Source organism: Netta rufina (genome assembly GCF_964035555.1).
Source record: "Netta rufina genome assembly, chromosome: 3".
NCBI lineage: Eukaryota > Metazoa > Chordata > Aves > Anseriformes > Anatidae > Netta > Netta rufina.
Genome location: NC_140125.1, coordinates 24,820,043 through 24,841,391, shown reverse-complemented (window position 1 = coordinate 24,841,391; position 21,349 = coordinate 24,820,043).

Below are 21,349 nucleotides of genomic sequence, written 5' to 3'. Positions count from 1 at the left end.
TAAATTAATCTATATTTGTGTACAAATGTACATAGGTAGTTCTCAAGTCTAGTACAGCAATGTGAATTTAATGTCTCTCAGCTCCTGTTTCATTTGGGCAGTTGCTTTTCAAAGGTAAAAAATGAAATGGCAAGCCCTTGTTGAGCTTTTCCTACTAACAGGTTAGTGTTCCCTGACTTCTGTCTGTCTGGGTGAGTAAGCTGGGCATCCACTGCGTTACATGCAGCAACTTTGCTCTCATCAACCTGTATCATTGCAACTGTAGTAGGTTTCTGTACTTGCTGCCCTAAATGATGGTAAGAATCATATATTCAAAACTAAGTGAACATTTTAAAATAGAAATGCTGCTCACCACTGTAAGGTTTTTAAGTTTTTTGATTGTAGAATTTACTGTTTGATTTTTGGTCTTCTAAAGAAACAAAACCATATACATCTGTTTGTGTGGGGAGTGAGAGAGGAAGAAGATTCAAGAGAGTACTGTTTTTGCTTCTTATTAGATGTCAGTAGTATTATTATAGTTTCAAAGAGAATGATTTAAATGCTAAATAAAATATAACCAACCCTTAAAGTGTAATATAACAGAGCCAAAAGAAAGTACAAGTTGACCAAGTTCAAATGATCAGCTTGAAGACAGATAATTTCAAAAAATTTTGAAAAACTTTGTCTCTGGACACGCTCCAGAGCCTTGATGTCCTTCTTGTAGCGAGGGGCCCAAAGCTGAACACAGCACTCGAGGTGCGGCCTCACCAGAGCCGAGTACAGGGGGACGATCACCTCCCTGCTCCTGCTGGCTGCACCATTCCTGACACAGCCAGGATGCCGTTGGCCTTCTTGGCCACCTGGGCACACTGCCGGCTCATGTTCAGGCGGGCATCAACCAGCACCCCCAGATCCTTTCTTCTACACAGCTTTCAGAGTTGCAGTAGCTACCACACTTTGCAAATCAACCGCTTTCTTCCCACTTCCTCATGGTTTAGCATCTGCTTGTGTTTCACACGTGTTGAAAATGCTTAATGAGATTTAAAGTAAATATATAGAATGTCAATTAACTTAGCCCCAGATTTGCATAGGTGTTTAGGTGCCTACTTCCCAATGATATTAAGTGCCTTAATACTGAATATGGAGTTTTATTCTTTTTTGCTGATGCCTCAATTGCCCTTCTTCCATAGCGTGGTATTTCCTTTGTGTGATTTGTGTTTAAATTTCATGTTTTGGGGGATAAAGGGATTCATACAGGTTTGTACAAAGAAAGTGTTTTCAACTCAGAGTTTAGAGACACTTCAATGCTACAGATAGATAATACATGTATATATGAACTTCAGAATCTTTTATTATTATTATTATTATTATTATTATTATTATTATTATTATTATTATTATTATTAATTTATTTATTTATTTAGGACATATTTTGGTCCAGAGTTCAGTATTTCACTCTTACTGAGATTTTGGGACTTCAGCAGTTGAGATGTTCTATTCTGTTCAGGGCAGAGGTCAGGATTTTTTTGGTTATCTGACTCCCAGATTCATAAAAAATGAACAAGTCTAGAAAAAACGATCCAAAAAAAGCATGTGTTTAATAGGCTCCAGAAATACACGGTTTCATATTTGAAAATAGGTGATTTTTTGGAGATCCGTCTGTACCAGTGGATTTTCATAACACAATCTACATCATCAATGAGAAGAGGCTTGAAAAAGGAGGATGGGAGGAATCATGGACACATCTGTGCATCCTCAAAAGATGCTGAAATGATTAAAATGTGTTTGTAAGTATTCAAAAGGTAATTTGGTTTAAAACAAAATGAAATGCTATCATGGATTTGAAGAGAGCAGATCTATCCAAACCATTTCATTGAATGAGGTCATCTGCTTAGTTCATAAGGATAAAGACATGAAAATTGTATCTTAACTTTAATGATGCACTGACAGTGTCCCACAAGGCCACATAAGGGAGTAGAAAGTATAGTCTGGAGCTTGTTACTGTTTTAGTAATATCTCAAACTGGTTTAGGGGAAGGAGAAAAAATGTATACTTGCAAGGAGTATGTGTTTCTCTGCCGAAATGGAGAGGGGGAGGGTGAAGATGCGCTGTCAAGTGGAATCAAGACGAACATCTGTGCTAGGTTCACTTCTCAAAGTAATTTTAAATAAATGAGAGTTCACAATAAAACCCAGAAATTGAAGAGATGGCCCAAAATCTAAATATGACATTAAATGTAGATAAACTGCAGAATAAATGCAATTAAGACAATGATTTCACGGGGTGAGAGTCTGAAGTAGTTTACAAAATTCTTGTGTTCTTCATTGGGGAGTTTTATAAAAAGATCTCAGTGCTGGTTGAGACTTGCATGATCGTACCTCATTGCAGGAGTTTGGATGATGCTTGGAGGTCCAGTCCATATCCACATTTCTGTTGCATTCTGAGATTTTGTTTATAGAAATTCCATGCAAGAACACAAAGTAGCCTTTGACAATGAAGAGCTTTTGATTAGAGAATCTAATCCTTCAGTTCTTATTCAAATCTGAAGCTTTGCCTGTATGAGAATGCAAGTTTAGATGTTTTAAAAGGAGTTTTTCATACTTTTTATAAGTAATACTAGCAAACAACATAAGTGATATCACAAGAAACTTGCAGTCATTTCTCATTAAATCAACATCTGCTATTTTATTAGTCTGACAAAGCCATATAATTTTGATGGGCTTTTCAGCCATAAAGCTCAATTGCAGGCATATGTTAAGTAAGAGTTGCAAAGATTTCCACTTTTTGCAAGGGTGGAAAAGAGACAGACAAATAGGCATGCGAGTGGAAATCATATTTCTGTGCATTTAATCTACTTTGCATGTGGCCCCAAATTTATACTGAGCATACACAAATACTTAGCTGAGTTACAAAAGGAGCAGTTAAAATGTCAAGTGAAGATGGTAGAGTACTGTCAAATACCACTAGTCATTGGGGAAAGGAGGAGGGGTCTACAGCTCTTGCTTCCATTTGCTTTTCTCAAATGTGCAATTGGTACAAGTTACTGATATGATGCATTCTTTCTTTATTCTAAGCATTTTTATTAAAGAATTCCTGAATTTCTTTCCTTTTTCTCTGGTGACTGAATGGCTCTTTCCTTGATCTCAGCCTTTCATTATGTGCTGGTACAATTTTCTGAAAGGCAAAAATAACCATCCTTCTGGGGGTGCTTGGTGTTAGTCTAGTGTTTTTTTTGTTTGCTTGTTTTTTTTTTTTTGTTTGTTTGTTTGTTTGTTTGTTTAGTTTGTTTGTTTGTTTGTTTTAGGGGGAGGGGAGTTCCTCATCAGCATCATTTGCTATATAGGTATAAATAGGTGAGAAAACATAAGAATTCAGACTTTGCTTGCAGTAGCAGCATCTTGTACTAAAAGAAAGAAATGAGATGAGATAACCCGTTAAAAAATACATTTTACCTTCTAACTAAAGCCTGACCCTTATTTTTACAAGCTGGCCTGATAAAACTGTAAGAGAAAAAAAAAAAAAAAAAAAAGAGAGAGAAAGAATGACAGAAGAGGAAATCAGCTCTGTGGTTCGAGTTATTTCCTGACATTAGGTAACACGTTCATTTACTGTAAACCTACAGTTAATCTATGTCCACAGAAAACTTCATTGAGTGGGGTTGCTTAATCCCATCAGTGTGTTTAGAATTAAGACATTTGAGTGTTATCATCTCAGCTCAAGTCAAGCTGAATGCTGGAGAAACAAAATGCTTTAGGGAGTTAATAAAATTAGAGTTGTCACTTATAGGAGCCTAGCAATACTATTTGTTCAGCTGAATGCTGGGGACCTCTTGCATCCTCACCACCTTGCTGCAGAACAGATGCTGTCTGCAGTCTCCCTAAGTGTGTCTCTGTCTGTGAAGAGATAGAGAAGCAGTTTGGGAGCAGTGCTGAGACATCCTTATTTCCTAAGCTTGACTGGAAGAAATCCCTACCTCTCAGGAACTGGAAAAAGTCAGAAATGTTAATTCCCAAGGGAGCTGATGGCCATAAAGGAAACCTACAGCTTCAGGAGTGATAGCACTGTCTCACTTTCCACACCTACATGTAGGTCTTCAAGTCTAAACTACTCAGCCTAGGTGATGGAGATGAAAGAGAATGGAGAGAAACTGGCATCACCAGAGTATGAAAGCTTTAACTCTCTGGCTGTGGCTTGACAATATGGGGCCATGGTTGCTTGAAGAGCTCTTCCTTTTGGCTCCTTTTCTCCCAAGGAATTTGTTCTGGTTCTCTGACTGCTGCACAGCTGGTGATTTGGGTGCTGCCTGAAGTAGGTTTCTATCAATCATCCAACTTGAGGTCAGTGAGATTACGAAGACACAGAGCTGACTTCTGTATGCACCTTCTTTCTCCAAGGGCATCATGAGTGGAGAAATTCCCTTCTGAGAAATGCAAAAGATGAGGGGAGACTTTCCTGGCTCATTCTGGGAGAAGACTGTTTTTCCTGTGTCCCTATGTCCCTTTCAGAAGCTGGTAGGCTCCCTTCAGTTCATATGATGTCCAAGAAACGTGTGGACACTGTGTTTTTTGTTTAAATGTCTTGTCCCTATTCCCCTTTTTAAGTGAAGCCATGTTTCCTTGTCTTCTTGTGCCCACCACAATTGTCTTCAGAAGTGCAACTGCAGGAGACTGGGGTGTGGTGTTGCCTGTGTTGCTGCCATGGTGAGCTGCTCCTTGGATAAGTCATAGGCCACAGCTGCCAAGCCTCATCTCAGTGTTTTGAGGCTTATCAGACTTCTCAGGCAGCTAAGCTGGCAGCAGACAGAAGTGTTTCTGTAGCTGGGCTTCCTATATCACTGAGTAACCATCTCTGGCATAAGCCAAGAAATACAGCTCGGTTCTTCCACTACTTCCCCGCAGCCTCTTCAAGGAAAGGCATGTATCATCTGGCTGGTTTTACTAGAAACAGTGCTGCTTTTTCCTTCTAATTCTGAAAAGTGTAAGGATTTTCAGAGACTGAGCCAGAGACATAACCAAGAAAATCCTCCAGCTGAGGTGAAGCCTGATCTAAGGAATAGAGGTGGCTGCTGATGCCTGCTGATTGCTGACTTTTGATGCCTGTGCCCAGATAGTTAGTTTTTGTTGTTGTTGCTATCAAGAGGCAACAGTTTATGGTGAAACTTTTCTTTTTAAAGACCATATTCTAGTCCCTTCTACATGGAAGATGCTCAGATGCATAAGGCCACCTGAGCACTAGCAGGCTCTCCATGATTCAGGTAGTGCCCTGTATTGAGCGCTTCAGCATCCTCCCGGGTGGATTAAATGAAGTGTCCAACGCCTGCTGCTTACAGTGTTTCTGCTTGCATCAAGTGGTATCTTCACACTTTGCAATGTTGTGGTCTTGTTTCTATGCTAAACCTAAGAAAACTGTCCTCTGAGAGGGATGGTAGTGTTGCAGGATTTGGGGAATTTTATGACCAGTTGTTTATTTAAGTAAATCCATTAAGTTTCTGGGTAGGTAGTATGTCTAAGATAGATGTCTAAGATGTACTAATTAACAAAAGGTCTTCATCACAACTCGGCTGTGTATTCCATAACAACTGTAGTGGCATCTGCTGGTAAGGCTTACAACTGCAACGTTTTCAGTGCTAACAGGTGGGATATCTGTGTATTAGTGTTGGCATTCAGGAATGTTTTCTTACGCTATTTAAAATGCCGTATCAAGGAAGCAGAGCTGTATCAAGGACACCTAAAGCTCCAAGTGAACAGACCTCATTGCTCGCAGTGACTTGAGATAGAGTTTGGGCTGGGCTCCTCAGTTTTGTTCCAGACAGAACGACCCTGTAATCCATTTACAAGTTCAAGCCTTTGTTTTAGATATCATGGAATAGAATATGCTCACTAACTTTTTATTTACTTATTTTAGGGATTTGCTTTCCCCAAATTGATGTCAGTGCTAGAAAATCTCAGGCTTGCTGAAGCCATCTCTCTTTGAAGTGCAACACAGAGGAAAAATGGCTGAACCCTGTGAATCTGCTTTCCTAGCCAGGTAATTTTGGTATCTTTCTTAGTGACACTATCAAAGAAAGTAGTATGTCCTCAAAAAGGAGAAATGCAGGCAAAAGGAAGAGCCTCAGGAAGTGGAGAGAAGGACTAAAAGAACCTGAAACCTATTGAGGAGGATACAGCATATCTCTGGCTGTGTCTGTAAGCATTTCCCTGGGGTTTATAAATGCAATGTGTGCAGCCTTGTTGTAGGTTCATTTAAGTCATTGATACAGATGCGTAGAAGATGTAATGCAAATTACTCTTGAATTAATGTTGTTGTGAGGATCTGCCAAATACCATGCAAGTTTGGGGAATCCTATTTCATGTGAAAATGAACTTTCAGTTCAGCTGCAGTGCTCCCAGGCCTTTCTACTTGGGACTGCTTATTTCAAATGCTAAATAAGTTACTTGTTAGATAGTCATTCAATGATTTAAACTAGCCAGGCAAAACCCTCATTTCTCCTTCCCAGGGCTTCCCACTAGAAAAGATAAAGGATGGTCTAAATTTGACACACGTAAAAGAACATGACATATGCTTTTTAAACACAGAAGGGATTCAGTCTTCTGAAGGTACTGCAAAATTGTATGTTCAGTTTGAAACATCTTTTTATATACAATGTCAGTAGTAAATGAGAACCAGTTGTATTAGCAACTTAGGAGTCCTTGTGGCTCATTTTGTCATAGTGGCACTGCTTGGTACACAAGTCTTTTGAAGACCTAAATTTTATGATAGGTTTCAAGCTAAAGATTGCATCTAAAATGGAATTATATGTATTTTTTAAAAAGTGAATAATTTAAAATATCTTTTTTCCAATGGGAAGGTGTTAACTTAGCATACCTGACCTCTACAGATGCTCTTTGGGCACAGCATTTCAAATTAGTACAGAAAACATACATATATTTGATAATTATAGTGGGGAGAGACTAAATTAGCTACATGGGCCTACTGCTCTACTACATAACTTGGCAAGTACACGTCCGTGTATAGATCAGAGGCACATAAAAAATACCATTTAACTCTTCTGCAGATTCACAAGAGCCAAGCATATGTGTAACTTATTTGTTCCTTCTCTACAGTAGGAAACAATAGATAAATAATGTACAGCAAAAATCTGACTAATCTTTGCAAAAGCTCTTGTGCTTAGTTTTGGTGCTATATAAATGAAAACATTTTCTGAAGGACTGTGTTATGTTTTAGGGCTGCAACAACATAAGCTCACAACTGTTACTACTATTTTAATAGAGAATAATTGGATCCTCTGTTTGAAGTTTTTTTGGGGAAAATCAATAAGACTGATGCTCTGGTGCAGTGGGGATACAAGAATGGCATCTGTTTTAGAACAGAACAACAAAATGCTTGAAGTTGATCTAAACGATCCAGCATATATAACTCTTGCTATACTGTCTGGTTATTTGATTCCTGACCGCTTACTGAAACTTTATTTATGTTTGTCCAAATCCTCTCTTCATTGTGAGCACTTCAGCTCATTAACTTCTCTATGATATTACTGAGACAGCTAGCAGGAAACAACCTGAAGCACAGAAACCACACTGCTGGGACAGCTATTTATATGCACTGCTGAAGGCTTTCATTTGCTATAGCGGTTAAAAAAAAAAAAAAGCACCACCCTGCCATTTCCTCCCCATCTTTCAGATGGCACTAGCTTGCCCTGATGACAAGCAAGAACTCAATGAAGTTGGAATCGCCCCTGCAGCTTCAGGAACCTGAATAAATTCATTTCCTTATGAAGCACTTGACCACGGATCATCTGGCTCCACAAGAAAATTGTAAATGGGTATTTTACATGAACTTTCACTGAACCTGAATTGTAGTGCACATATTTACCACCTCCACTGTTTTCTGCAGTAGACAAGTACTTCTTGTTAGCCAGACTACTGTGGAAGAGGGTCTGATTTCATGAAGCCCAGCAACCCACATGTAGAAATTGGCCAGTCCTGAATACGTAGCTGGTGCACAGACACAGTTTAGCTGCACATCCATTATGTATCAAGCATCTTGCATTTCACTTACTACTTCCAGACATGCTGGGAGTAGAAGATCTGAATTTCACCCAACTTACTGAACTTGAATCTTAGTTCAATTTGCCTCTGGGAATAGGAATTGTCTTGTCTGTAATGCTTCTCCTGAAATCTTGTGTGGCAACTGAGGTTTAATCAAGAATCTAAAGAATTCTGGCCAGAAGTCTCCAAAACTGATTGGAGAATTTGTTTAGTAAAAACAAATTAGATTTTTTTTAGGAATTGTTAGATTTTCGGGAAATCAAATTCATGATAAGAAGTACATGCTGCTTCTTGGGGTGGAGTGTGGGGGTGTGGTTAGGGGAGTACGAAAGACAACAGTAAATGACCACCTATCTACAGAAAACTGCAGGTGTACCTGCACCCAGAAAGTCTGCAGCTACACTGCTATTTTTTTTTTTTTTTTCCCTAAGGCAAATGTTGGAAGTTTTGATGCTGTTTTGCTGCATGTTTGTCTAGAAGTGTCTTCTGTAAATGGGATGCAACTAAAACTGATAGGCTTCAGGATCTAGCATTAAACACCGTCCCACCCTGAAATCAAAATGTGCACATCTTGCTACCAAGCACAGCTGATGAGGCCACAGAGATGACACTGTTTTGTTCATATAGAATTTCTGATATATTTAAAACTTTCTTTTTCCAAAGACCACCAACACTTAAAAATTGTCTTATAAACATAAATTTCAGTGTGCCATAATTTATAAAGTATCAGAAACTCATGACAATTGGGGGTCTGGGGAGGGATCAAGATTTAAATTATTCTGCCCCTTAAGGCTTAGGCCTAACCAGAATGATTCTTTTACTTAGAAATGCAAAAATGGTCTAGAGAAAGATTCACATTTGAACACTCTCTGAACTTCATGGAATTTTGTGCTTTAAAGTATTTCTACTGAAGCTGATGTCTGAACTGAAGTAGTTCAGTTCTATAAATGAAGTGTGTGGGGATGTGTGTGGGAGGTCCATTTGTTGGTCAGATTGGACCAACCACAAACATACAGATTATAGTTGATGATGAGCTCGAATAAAAAGCAACGCATTTGATTCCCTCCTGTCCCAGCTGATCTTTCTACTCCTTTCAGACATATGTTTATTTTCCTCCAAGTTACTGTATGCTAGTATTGTTCTTATCTATACATTCACTTGATTATGTGGCTGTGTGCTGAGCCTGTCATTTACGTTGCTGTTTCATTATGTGCGTAATTATTTCTCTGTGGGCAGCCAGAACTGCTAATGATGCTGCATCAATTGCTGCTACTGTGAGAGCTGAGAGCAGAGTGTTAACTTCTGCAGAGCATAATTAAAGTTAATGCATGTATGGTGAGAACAATATAGGTCAGAGCATTCTCAGAATTGCTCCTTGGATGCACTAACTGTGGCTGGTTATTTTGGCATCAAGTTCACAATAGTATACTCCATGAGGGACCTTTGAGTTTACTGTGCTTCCACAGAAAGCATCTTGTTGCCCATTTGTAATGTAGCTTTTGATTTGTGCATCTTATGCAGATTCTGATGAGATCTGTTCCTTCAATGGGATTGTGATAAGCATATTTGTCCCAGTTCTCCATACAGCCCCAAAATCCCACAATGTTTTTCTTGCTCCCAAAGTAGTGACTGCACTTTGCTCTTGGAAAACGTACCAAGAAACCAGGATTAAATCCACAAAATGAATGCCACACAAAACGAACAGAGCATGATCACATAATGGAGAAAAGAGATGTAAGGATGGAGAATGATGTACTTAGTTACATCTTGGTTAATTAGTTTTGCCACTGAAGTGCACATGGAGAACCTCACGTGTCTCCGTTGCAGGCAGTGTCACTGTAGCAGCATTGCAGCAGCCACCACCCCCAAGCAGGTGTTGGAGAATGGGGTCCTCATGGGCTTCTGGCTTGAGATGAGCTCTGGGTCTGTGTGGAGCCTGGTCCCCAGAAAGTTTGTGGAGTATTTGGAGGCCATCCTGGGCCTCACAGTTCAACTGGCTGCAAAATGATGCTACTGTGAAGTATGGGTTGAGTCTAGCAAGTTAATGGAAACTAGTGTATTTTTTTTTCCCTACAGGGATGAAGTCTTTGCGTGCCATTTTTCTCACTGATAATTGGAAAGCTAATTGCAACGTGTCTGACAGTCAGAGGTCAGAGCCTAGCACTGATTGCTTTGCTTTCCTCTGGTCTAATTGCAGCACCTCAAACCAGAAGCAATACCACACATACACAGTGAACGCTTTAGCTTGCACAAGAAGCACCTGTAAATAGTCCCTCATGTCTTGAGAATGTTGTCATCTTTGGTTTAGCTTCCAAAATTGCTCTGGAAGCACAGTGCTTTCAGCTTTTGATGAGAAAAGCATCATTTGCCTTGAACTCCCACACTACTCTGTGGCAGTCCATCAGAGAGGGCTGCTGTTGGAGTGAAAACATTCTCACAGCCCTGACAGATGTGAAATGCTGTTTTAGCTGTGCTTGTGGTTTTGTTTTTTGAGGGAAGTGAGCCCAAGAATGAAGGGAGCTAACTTGCATGTCCCTCTGCCAAGTTGTTTTGTGTGACCTGAAGGTTATTTATTTTGAAGCATTTGGGTTAAATACCACAACCCTCAGAGCACATGCCTCTAGTTGCCCCCAGATACACATTTTATAGAAGCAAACCGTGTGGCTGCTTTGACGTGGAGAAATACCCTTTAGGGTATAATATAATAGTAACAGTGGCACAGGGCAACCCTTTTAACTCAAGCCAGTGCTGTAGGCATCATCTCAGATGTGTGTGACAAATCCTAATTTCCATGTAGAACATGGAAGAATCATTTTACCAAATATCATTCCCTGTTTGTCTGTCCCTATGCAAAAAGTAAGTTCTGCCTGAGGTCACTTTTGAACAGCTTCCTCAGAGAACAGAAAAAAAGCAATATGTGTATTTGAGAGGGTGGTGGATGCAGGGTTCAAGAAGCAATTGCATCATGCAGTCATCTAATTCTTGTTCAGCTAACAGGTAACTTCTGCAGCCACTGAGCTGTTTATTTTTAACCAGTCCTAGATGCTTCCCTGGAACACTAGTAACAACAGCTCTTCAGACAGAGAGGCCACAGGAGCTGTAACAGACTGAATTTGTTGCAAAAACTTCAACAGACAATGAAAATTTAAATGAAGCTTTGTGTAAGTACTGGACAAAAATAACTTAAAAGGCACCCTAGAAGACTGCTAAGGGGCATCAGCAAGCACACAACAACAGCTGACTGCAGCAGTGGGAACATGCCTATCCAGCTACATTCAGACAGCCTCTGCTCCCCACCAGTTCAGCCATCCATTTGGGCTCACAAACCACTATGCTTGGTCTGCCCCCTAATTACCTGGTTGTGGAGACCAGAGTCCTTGAGTTTAGTTTTCTGCTCTGAGGATGTCCAGCTGAAAACCGTCAAGGTGATTCGGCGCTCATTGCTTGCTGCAGGTGTTGAGACGTGCTTGTACTGCTGGGACAGCCAAGGGGGTAAATGCTCTTTGTCACCTATCACCTCCCGGAGGGCTTCAGTACAGAAGGATATACGTGTAAAGGGACAACTGAGAGGAGAGACTTAGAATGAAGGAAAAGGAAGAAACAAGGATTATTTTTTTTCTTGAACATTGTATTGACTGTTTATTCCTAAAATAAACATTCAGCCTGTTGCACTTAATATCTACAGGGAGCTAGCTGGTCAACAAGGCAGGACTTAAACGTATGCACATAAAATAGGTGAGGGGGCTATTGGTTCCTAGCTTGGTAATAATTGTGCATAAATTAGAGCGGTTGAAACATGTACTCTAAAGGAACATGAAATATGGTAATACTTTCCAGTGAGTCACAGAATAATCCACAGCCTTGGTGTCCTATCAGATACAGCTAATATTGCTGTTTTTTGTTTTGTTTTATTTTGTTTGTTTGTTTGTTTTTGGTTGTAATAGACATGTCTCCAGCTTCCATCAGTTTGGGTGAAGCTCTTGCTCTAGTTTCCACAACAAGATTCTTCCTTAATATACTGTGTATTTGTTAGTTTTAACCCTAATACTGTTATTATTCTGTTCTGTGTCATATATACCAGAGAGCAAATGTATCCTAGATTAGACTGTGTGGAGTGGACTGTAAAGGTTCTACATCTGTGACTAAACTAGCTGAATTTAATGCAAAAAATATATAGTTCTCTGTAAGATTTCTCCCCTCTGCCTTTTCCCATTTTTTTTCCATGTTGTATATTTATGCAGCAAGCCATTACTTGAGACAACAAAACAAAAAAACAGAAGCAGCTCACCACAATATTGGTGTTAGTGGCTGCTTTGAGACCACCTCTGATAATCACGTTTTTATTGCAAGGTAACAGGTTGCACTAAAAAATAAAATTTCTGCTTCTAACTTGCATGTCTTCCAGCCTTTCTTCCTTCTTGCTTTCCAAGTATGACCCCATATACTTTGTAGCAGGCCTCTGATTTGGGATTGTTCTCGCAAAGTCACTCAATAATTTAGTGGTAACTGGAAACACATTTTGGTTTGTTAGTTTGTGGTGGTGCTGTTCTAACTGGCATAGCTGCTGGCATGGCACAGTGCTGCTTTTTTTCCCTCCTGGTTTCCCTTACTCCATGGTGCAGCCAATTACTTACACCCGGAGGATGAAATTTAGTTCTAGTTGCAGTAGCTTAAGGGAGATTGTTGTAACAAGCAGGATTCCTGAAGAAAGTGTGCCACTGGCTAGGGCAGCTGCTGAGGATGCAAATGTTACAACAGTTTTCCTGTCTGAGGAGCAAAACAATAAGGCACAGATATGCTGCTTGTTTGCATGCTTGTAGGCAAATTTTTTGTGTGTTGAATGTGCTGAAACTTATAAACTAGGTTTTAATTGCACTGTGTAGACTGCAAGTGAAAATGACTTTCCAAAATTCCTGAGAAAGCTCAGCCAGTTTTACCATGTAAAACTTTTCTATATAAAATTTCTGAAGTGTTTCTTTGCATTATATATCTAACAAATGTATTATGTATTGTAAATACACAAATTATAAATTAAATTTATAATTGTAATTGTGCACAATTTTGTGCAATTATTAATTTGTACAAAATATATATTAAAATTATGTGTGATATGTAGCATATATAGTTATATAAACATTTATAAATTTCTTATGTGTTTATATATGCCATATCCTCATGTTCATAAATATGAGAATCTGTGTTTATTTAAAAAAAAAGAAACACACACACACTTAAAAAATCTCTAATTTGCTTAGTATCATTTGCCAACTATTGAGTCAACTTAGGCTGTTCTATAGTGTATGACTCATTTCCTCTCTGGACCCTTGGGAGCTGTGGTATTTTGCCTGTTTTCATGCACATGAAAAGCAGTATCACACCTTGCTACTGCTTTTTGTTTTCAAATTTACATGTGCTGGCTCTAATATGCTAATAAAAAACAGTTAAAAGAAATAGGATAAGCATGCATAGTCTAAAGACTAGGAGGGCTCTAATTTTGCAAAGGACAGTCAGTGGATATCACTGGTGCTTATTGCTATTTCAGAACCATGGCCTAATGAGGAAAGCAAACTAGAAGCAGGACTCCCCTTTATAGCTAAATGCTAGCAAAAGCCTAGGCTCTTTGTGTCTCCTTGATACAGGAAACCAAAATGAGGAAGGAAAGGAAGGTTTGAAAACTTAAGCTTAATGAACAGAGCTTAATATATATGATGATGCCAAAAAATTCAGGTGTTTTTTTTGTTTTGTTTTGTTTTTGTTTTTGTTTTTGTTTTTTTTTCTGTCTTATTTTGGGAAAGTTTGTGTAGAGAAACTGGGTTATCCCCCAGTTTGGAGGATAAATTATCCCAGACTGGAGCACTGGGAGATTTGCAGTAGTTTGAAAAGAGGAAACTCATCTTCCAGAGCAAAGGAGACTTGAGAAGGGTCACCAACTGCTGGTAGCTGTAGGCAGGAAGAGAAAATCATCTCATCTTGAACTTGAAAGCAAAACTCAATTTCAAGTGAGAACTGTGTCAGCAATGGGAGTGGCTAAATTCGCAGTTTAGGCAACCCATGCCTAACCCATGTTTATTTAAGTGTCAATACATAGGTAAGAAAACATTTGGAGGAAGATCTTTCCCAGAGATTTTCTTTTGAAGTAATACAAGAAGCCTCCCTGCACTTTGTGTATTCATGAAGTAGATGTTTTCAGGATGAGGGCTGCAGCTGCCAGCCAACATGCAGGACTGCAGGGGGAAGGTGGTACTGCAAGTGAGAGCATTTCAGAAACTGTCCTTTGTGTCCTGAACGTTGTAAGGTGTTTCCAGATACGCTGAACAGGAAAACTTCTGCAACTCCACTCTATCCCCTTACCCCAAGCCTTTGTGAAGCTCTCATGACTATACAAAGAGATTTTTTCATGTCAGGGTTCTGGGTGATGCTGCTTTATCCCCCTCCCTTTTTGTCTGCACAGAGAAAGGATGAGTGCTTCAAACTAGAAAATGCTTTAAAATCCCAGCTTTGAAACAAGGCTAGTGGGTGCCGTAATAATCTCTTCATTTCTGTTTAGCCTTGCCTGAAAGCTATCTGCAGAAGCAGCCCTGACTTTTTTTTGTTGTTGTTTGTTTGGTTTGTTTTGTTTTTGCCATTGGCAGTTGTTTTGCTATTCTACCTGGGAACTTGGATAGTCCAAGGAATCATTTTGCAGCCGTCTGGCGCAGGACGCCACAGCTTCACCAAAAAGCTGGTGCAATGTTGGCAAAGGTCATACATCAGGGAGATGTGCTCCAGATAGTATTTTTATGTAAAGCTAATGGAAGAGGAACAGAAAATAAAGTGAATTGGCTATTTTTCAGGTTGCTGTGTGGTTTTCATACTTGGTTCCCCAACAGCCTTTGTATGGGAAAGGTTTCCTGCCTTTCTTTTCATCATCAAAAGTGTGTGTGTGGCAGATGAGTAACTCCAGATCTTTGTTGTAATAACCCCTGGGCCACACAACAGCAGCTTCACCTTAAAGAAATAGAGTGAGAAAAAGGGAAAAACCCAGTCTGATGCAATGCTAGGGTTTGTGGGTCCCCCAGAGCAAGGTCTTAGCACAGCAAGTGTGTTGCAGTAGGAAGGATCTATCCAGGTTAGGTTAGCTGGAGTAATTTTGAAGGGAAAGCACACTTCTGAAGCAAATAGAGCGAGCCGTATTGCCTGTTGGCATAAATGCAAAGCATGTATGACCAGGAAACATCTTCGTGTTTGTGCATGGGAGGGTGCTTTCAGGTCAGGTTTTCACTGAGGTTCGTTTGTAGCCAACAAAACGCTGGCTCCCTCCCACCTGTATTCAAATCATTGAGGTTATCCTGCCCAGCAGCCTGCTAGGAGGAGGCTGTAATTTCATGCAACTTGATGCCATGTGCTTGCATATTGTGTATTTTTAGTTATTTATTATTTGATATTGGATTTTAAAACATATGTATCTTAAAGCAGAACCCTGTAACCTACTGCCCACGTGATTTCCAAATACGCTGTATGCGCAGCAGTCTATTTCTGGCCCTAAAATACTTGTCAAAGCTCTCTGGGACTGTGCAGCTCCGTGCAGAGCTGGGAAAAGTGTTTGTTAGCTGGCTGAACCACCCTACCAGGACACCGAACTAAGGCACTGATGTCTGCAGTAATGCTTTCTTTGAGAACAAAGTGTAGTTTCCTTTTGTGTGTATGTGGTTAAGTAGTGCAGAACAAATAAACATTGTGTGGGAATTGGTAGTAACAGAATTTATGTATTTATTTAATGTCTGAATCACTTGTTTCAATGATTTGTTGCCTTGGGAATGCCTGAGATTGCCACTGAAATCGTGAAAATTACATATACACCCATGGCGGGTACAGATGGCTGTTGCATTAACAGCCAGGGATAAATGGGGAGAATTTAAGAGAAAGAGGAGAAAAGAGAAGACTGAAGTCTGCAAGTGTCTTTGCCTTTTATCTGTTCCAAAGTATTGGCTCACTGAAACTTCTCATATTAGTATTGTCTGTCATCACTCCTGTTCTGGGTGTTAGCTGCTCAGTGCTCAGCCAAGATTTGAAGATCAATTTGTGTGTTCTAAATGGTCCCCATATCACGTGTTGGTGGTAGGGTAGATGTATAATCTTTGCAGGTAGGGAAGGAAGGTAAGAAAGATTTATGAAAATGAGGATGGTGTAAGGCAAGCCCTGAGGGGTTCTGATTCATTTACTGGAATTGTTCCTGGTGAAGCTAACTTTCTGCAGATATTCTTATAACAATTTTAAAAATTTATAACAATTTTAAAGTGGCAGGCACTGGCAGGAAAAAAAGTGAACCAAGTCCAAATGCCAAGTGCAGGGTTTTCAGTTTTGGTGACCGCATTTGAACGAATCTTCCTTTTGTTTCTTGCCAACACTTCTGTTTAAATGCTCCATCTTGAAAAAATAGATTGGAAAACCTACATTCATGGATATATTTCAACATGCTGGTAGAAACATAGACGTTGAAGTTCAAAGTTTAAAAGATTTAAATTACTGTATGTAAAAAATAATAATAAAAAACCAGTTGAACAGGTTTTATGAAATAATTTAATTGAGAGTAGATATGCAGCAATAGCAGCTCATAAAGCCAAGGTATGTGAGTTCACCTTTTTTTTTTTTTTTTTTTTTTTTTTTTTGGTGCATTGAGCTTACATCTCTGTTTATCATCAAATTATTTTCCAGCAGTCTGCAGCCCCACTGTCCATCCCTGTGTGGATCAACACGAACAGCTCTTGCAGGCTGCCATGCCATTTGCGAACTTGGTACCAGCAGTGTGCTGAACTCTTCATTTTTGGTACAAAGCCCGTTAAATATTACTTTCAGCTATTGAAAGAAGTTGTGCCTACTGTCAGTGACAGGCAGAAGAATCATAAAGTGGTTAAAAAAATAAAGCTGGACAGCCAACATTTTTGTGGGCAGAGCTGTGTATGTGTGTATATAAAGATTTTGAAGTGACATTTATTTATTTTTTTTTCCAGACACCAGAGAACTTTAACGATTTAGGGGTGCAATATGGTTAATGTGCTATAGCTGGGGGTTGAGGCCAATTTTTTCCCTACATCCAGCACAGTTTGTCACACAAGAAGCAGGGGAAGGTATCTTCTGTCCCTCCTGTCCTGCTGAGATTCCAGATGGCTGCAGCACATCAGCTGAGGTTGCTCTCTGCTCTGCAATGCCTTATTGAAGACTAAAGGTAATGGATTCAAGAACTAGAAGCCTACTGTGAATCTGTTTGTGAGTCAAGAGATGCTTGAAACCCAGCAGTGTCTTTTAAAAATATTTTAAAGTAATTAAGTTTTCTTCATTATTCTATAATTAAAACCACTTCCTGTTTAAATATTTACAATGCATGTAGCTCTGACATGTCTTGAAAATACTAAGAAATACTGCAGTATGTGTTTACTGTAATTTTTTGAAAATTGACTGCTTCAAGGGCTTCCTGCTGGAGTAATTTAACAATCGTGCTGCAAAAATAGGAAGGTAAGCAGCCCAGCCAAAGATACAGTAGCTAAAACTCTTATTTCAATACTCATTGCTTAGAGAATCAAAGAATCTACTTCCCTTAGTCAATACTGAGCCTTATTTATAAATTCATATACAATACAAAAAGGAAGTTTGGACTACTGTGGAGATCAAAGTTTCAATGTTTTTTTTCCTACCCCTGTTTAGAGAACTGACGTTGGTTTGCATGTGTCTGTATCCCTCTCCTTATTGCTGAGCGCAGCACTTGTTGATAGCCTTGGACATTTTTTTTAAAGCTGTTTCTGAAGATAAACGTTTTGCAAAACTCCCCAGAATACAAGCGCTCATCTTAATTTACCCAGAGCCACACTGTCTGTTAGTGTGCAGTTTCTTCATATGGTTTTAAGTTCAAATTTTATGTGCTATAAATTAAGATATAATGGGAAGCTTCTTCCATGATTAAGGGTGAAACCCCAGCCTTACTGAGGCCTGTGCAAACAAAGCCTCTACAGATTCTGTTCAACAAAATTCAGAGGTTAATCCCCAAACTCCCGCTCCTTTTTAAAGAACCATTCTATCACAGAAAAATAAATAAATAAAATTCTATGCACTAATCTAAACTATCCCTAAATTGCCTGATCACATTCACATTCTTTAATCTTCACAATCGTGTTTTGTTTTTTTTTTTTTAAATGTATTGTCCTTAGTTTTTCCAACAGCATTTTCAGAAACAGAGGTGATTATTTTTTTGTCAATGAGCAAAATCGAGCCTGCCTTTTCTTTTATGTTATATCTTATGATTCAAAATGCATGGTGCATGTGTTCATCAGTGTATGCTCATCTGCAGCAGCTGTGTGTGTTGGGAAGGCAGCTGCCATCTGGGAGATTTCTTCCTCTAATGCAAATAGTGGAGATCTTTTCACTAGACAGGCTAGGAAAATTTGATCATATATAATACTAGAGAAGGAGAGAAAGTGTAGTGTGTGTGTGTATATATATACACACACATATATATATATGTACACACACACACACATTCTATAGTCTGTATAGAATAGGCACATAAATATAGGACACATACGTATATAAATGCTTGTGTTTATGTAAGGTGGAGTTTTTAAGTCTGTGAGCCATATGGGTGTTTTCTTCCACAGAGGCAAAGAGCTAATCAAGAGAGGAAATAGAAGCTAATTACCCCACCCACCTCTGAAGCCTCCGTTAAAGCCATTTATCATCACGCTTCTCAACTTGCTTGGGTTGGCAACTTTATAGGAGGGCTGTATTTTGAAGCCTTTCTAGACTACCTATAAAAATAGTGGTTAAAAACAAAACAAACAAGCAAACAAAATACCCCATAAAGTATCAGCAATACTTGTCTTAAGTATAGAGATGGCTAGGTATGGTTCGGATGCACATTCACTGGGCAGTTAGGCTATTAGATGTGTGACTGAAAAACATCAGCTTTGAACAGAAATGTTGGAGGGGTTTTTAGAGCTAAACAAACTGAGGAGAGTTCATGATCAGCACCAACTGCTGCAGTGTGCTACAGCTGTATTTCCCAAATATTGCAAATCTTTGTACCCTTAATGCTGCTGAAGTGGTTTGATGAATTTAAAATATTTTTAACCCTGTGAAAGATAAACTGATATTAGTATCAGATTTTTCTGTAAAACGAAAAACAGAAAGAGAAAAAATATACACTGTAAAAATTATTATGTAACAATGAAAAATAAAGGTTAAAGGATTTATAGTAGAACTTCACATTTCAGGAAGTGTTTACAGATCATTAATTAAAGAAAACAGGTTGGATATTACCTCAGTTAAGTTCCATAGACTTGACTTTAGCTGAGGCCCCTTTTGTGGGACCTGAGTTTTCATATGGCATTTAAAAAGGATGCTTTTATGAGCCTCCAGATGTATTAGCTAAATAGTTGGTACACACAATATTACCAGTTATTTGTAATATTGCAGGCAGCAGTAACTTGGTTAATAACAATTCAGGGGACTCGAACTGTCACCAATTCTGAGTTGTAAGTCTTGGAATATTAACATCAATTAAAGTTCCCAAGCTTTTAAAAATATATTTTGATAGATTAAATCATTAAATTAAAGATAATACAGATAAGACGCTAAAGTTAAGATAAGATAATACAGATAAGACACTAAATTCAGTGCCTCTAGTCTTAAAGTGTGAAGTACCAAAATCTTAAGGGAACAAGGGTGTCTTGCTTTTTCAGGTAGATGTGATATTGTAGTGCTTAATATTTATTGCTAAAATTAAAAGCTGGGGAATTCTTTTCTCAGGTTTATGTTGTGGGATCAAGATGCTTTGTGTGTTGATTGCAAATTTCTCTGTTTCTGAGTTCTTTATAATAGAGACACAGACAACCTAACCAGCAGTAGTGCACAGGTAATATCTTGGAGACGAAGGTCTGATTGGTTTCACATTTGTCCCATTTAATAGCTGATCTGAGATGGTCCAATCAATATATCCAAAACAATCCTTCAAATGTATACCATTACAAGCCTGCCAGTAAACCTTTTGATAATAAACAGCTCTAAATGGCACTACAGCTCCATAATCCAGGTTCAATAAACAAATCCAAAAGAAAACCATTACTCTGAAAGTATATTTATTCTCTAAATGAGATTACAACTGAAAATCTTCATATTTAAGTATATTAATTGCAGGCCTCTGTTGCCAACAGAATGAAGCAGACTCATTCCAAGCATTAGTTGCTGTAATTAGATGTCTACTGTAAACAGCTCTTAATGTTATAATTGTAAACTGTGCAGTAGTAAAAAAACAAAAAACAAACAAACAAACAAAAAAATAAACAAACAAAGTTAGCTGGAACTAAAACCATTTATTATTTGAAGCCAGAAATGAAGCTTCGATTGCATTCTTTCACATAGTAAATTGTTAAATGTCTTTCAGATAAAAGCTGATTGCTTTCATGCAGCTAAAGAATAAATTTATTCTGACAGCACTTATTTAAATCGATGCTTAAACGTTACTCTGTTTTTATCAAACCATTAATCTCAATTAAATGTCTTTTATTTCATTATATAATGAAAAATGACATGAATGCCTATGAAAATACAACCTTTGTTTGTTTGTTTGTTTTAAAAAGGAGGGATACAAAATAAATACATAGTTCCTGGGAAAATAAGATCACAAATAGAGATGTAGACAAAGCAGTGATGTTTAATGCTTTCTTCGTCTCTGTCTTTGACATTGGTGATGGACTCTGGGACCCCTGGAGCCCTGAGTTGCAGGACTGAGACTGTGGTAATGAGAAATTCCCTACCAACCCTGGACTTGTGTGGGATTGGCTGCTCCAGCTGGACGCATATGAGTTGATGGGACCTGCTGGGCTTCATCCCAGGGTACTCAGAAAACTGGCTGATGTCATCACAAGACCTCTCTCAATTATTTTTCAGTGGTCTTGGGAATCTGGAGAGGTCCCAGTTGACTGGAAGCTGGAAAATGTTCCAATTTCCAAGAAGACTAGGAAAGAAGATCTTGGTAATGATAGGCCTGACAGTCTCTCTTCAGTGCCTGGTAAAATTATGGAGAACATTATTCTGGAAGTTACTGAAAAACACCTGAAAGACAATGGGGTCATTGGTCACAGCCAGCATGGGGTCACTAAGGGAAAGTCCTATTTAATGAACTTAATTTCCTTTTATGACAAGGTCATCCACCTGGTTGACCAAGGGAAGCCACTTGTGATCTTTTTGGATTTCAGTAAAGCTTTTGATACTGTTTCTCCACAGTAGCTTTCGGGACAAAATGCCCACCATACAGCTAGATAAACAGGTAATACAATGGGTGAACAAACAGC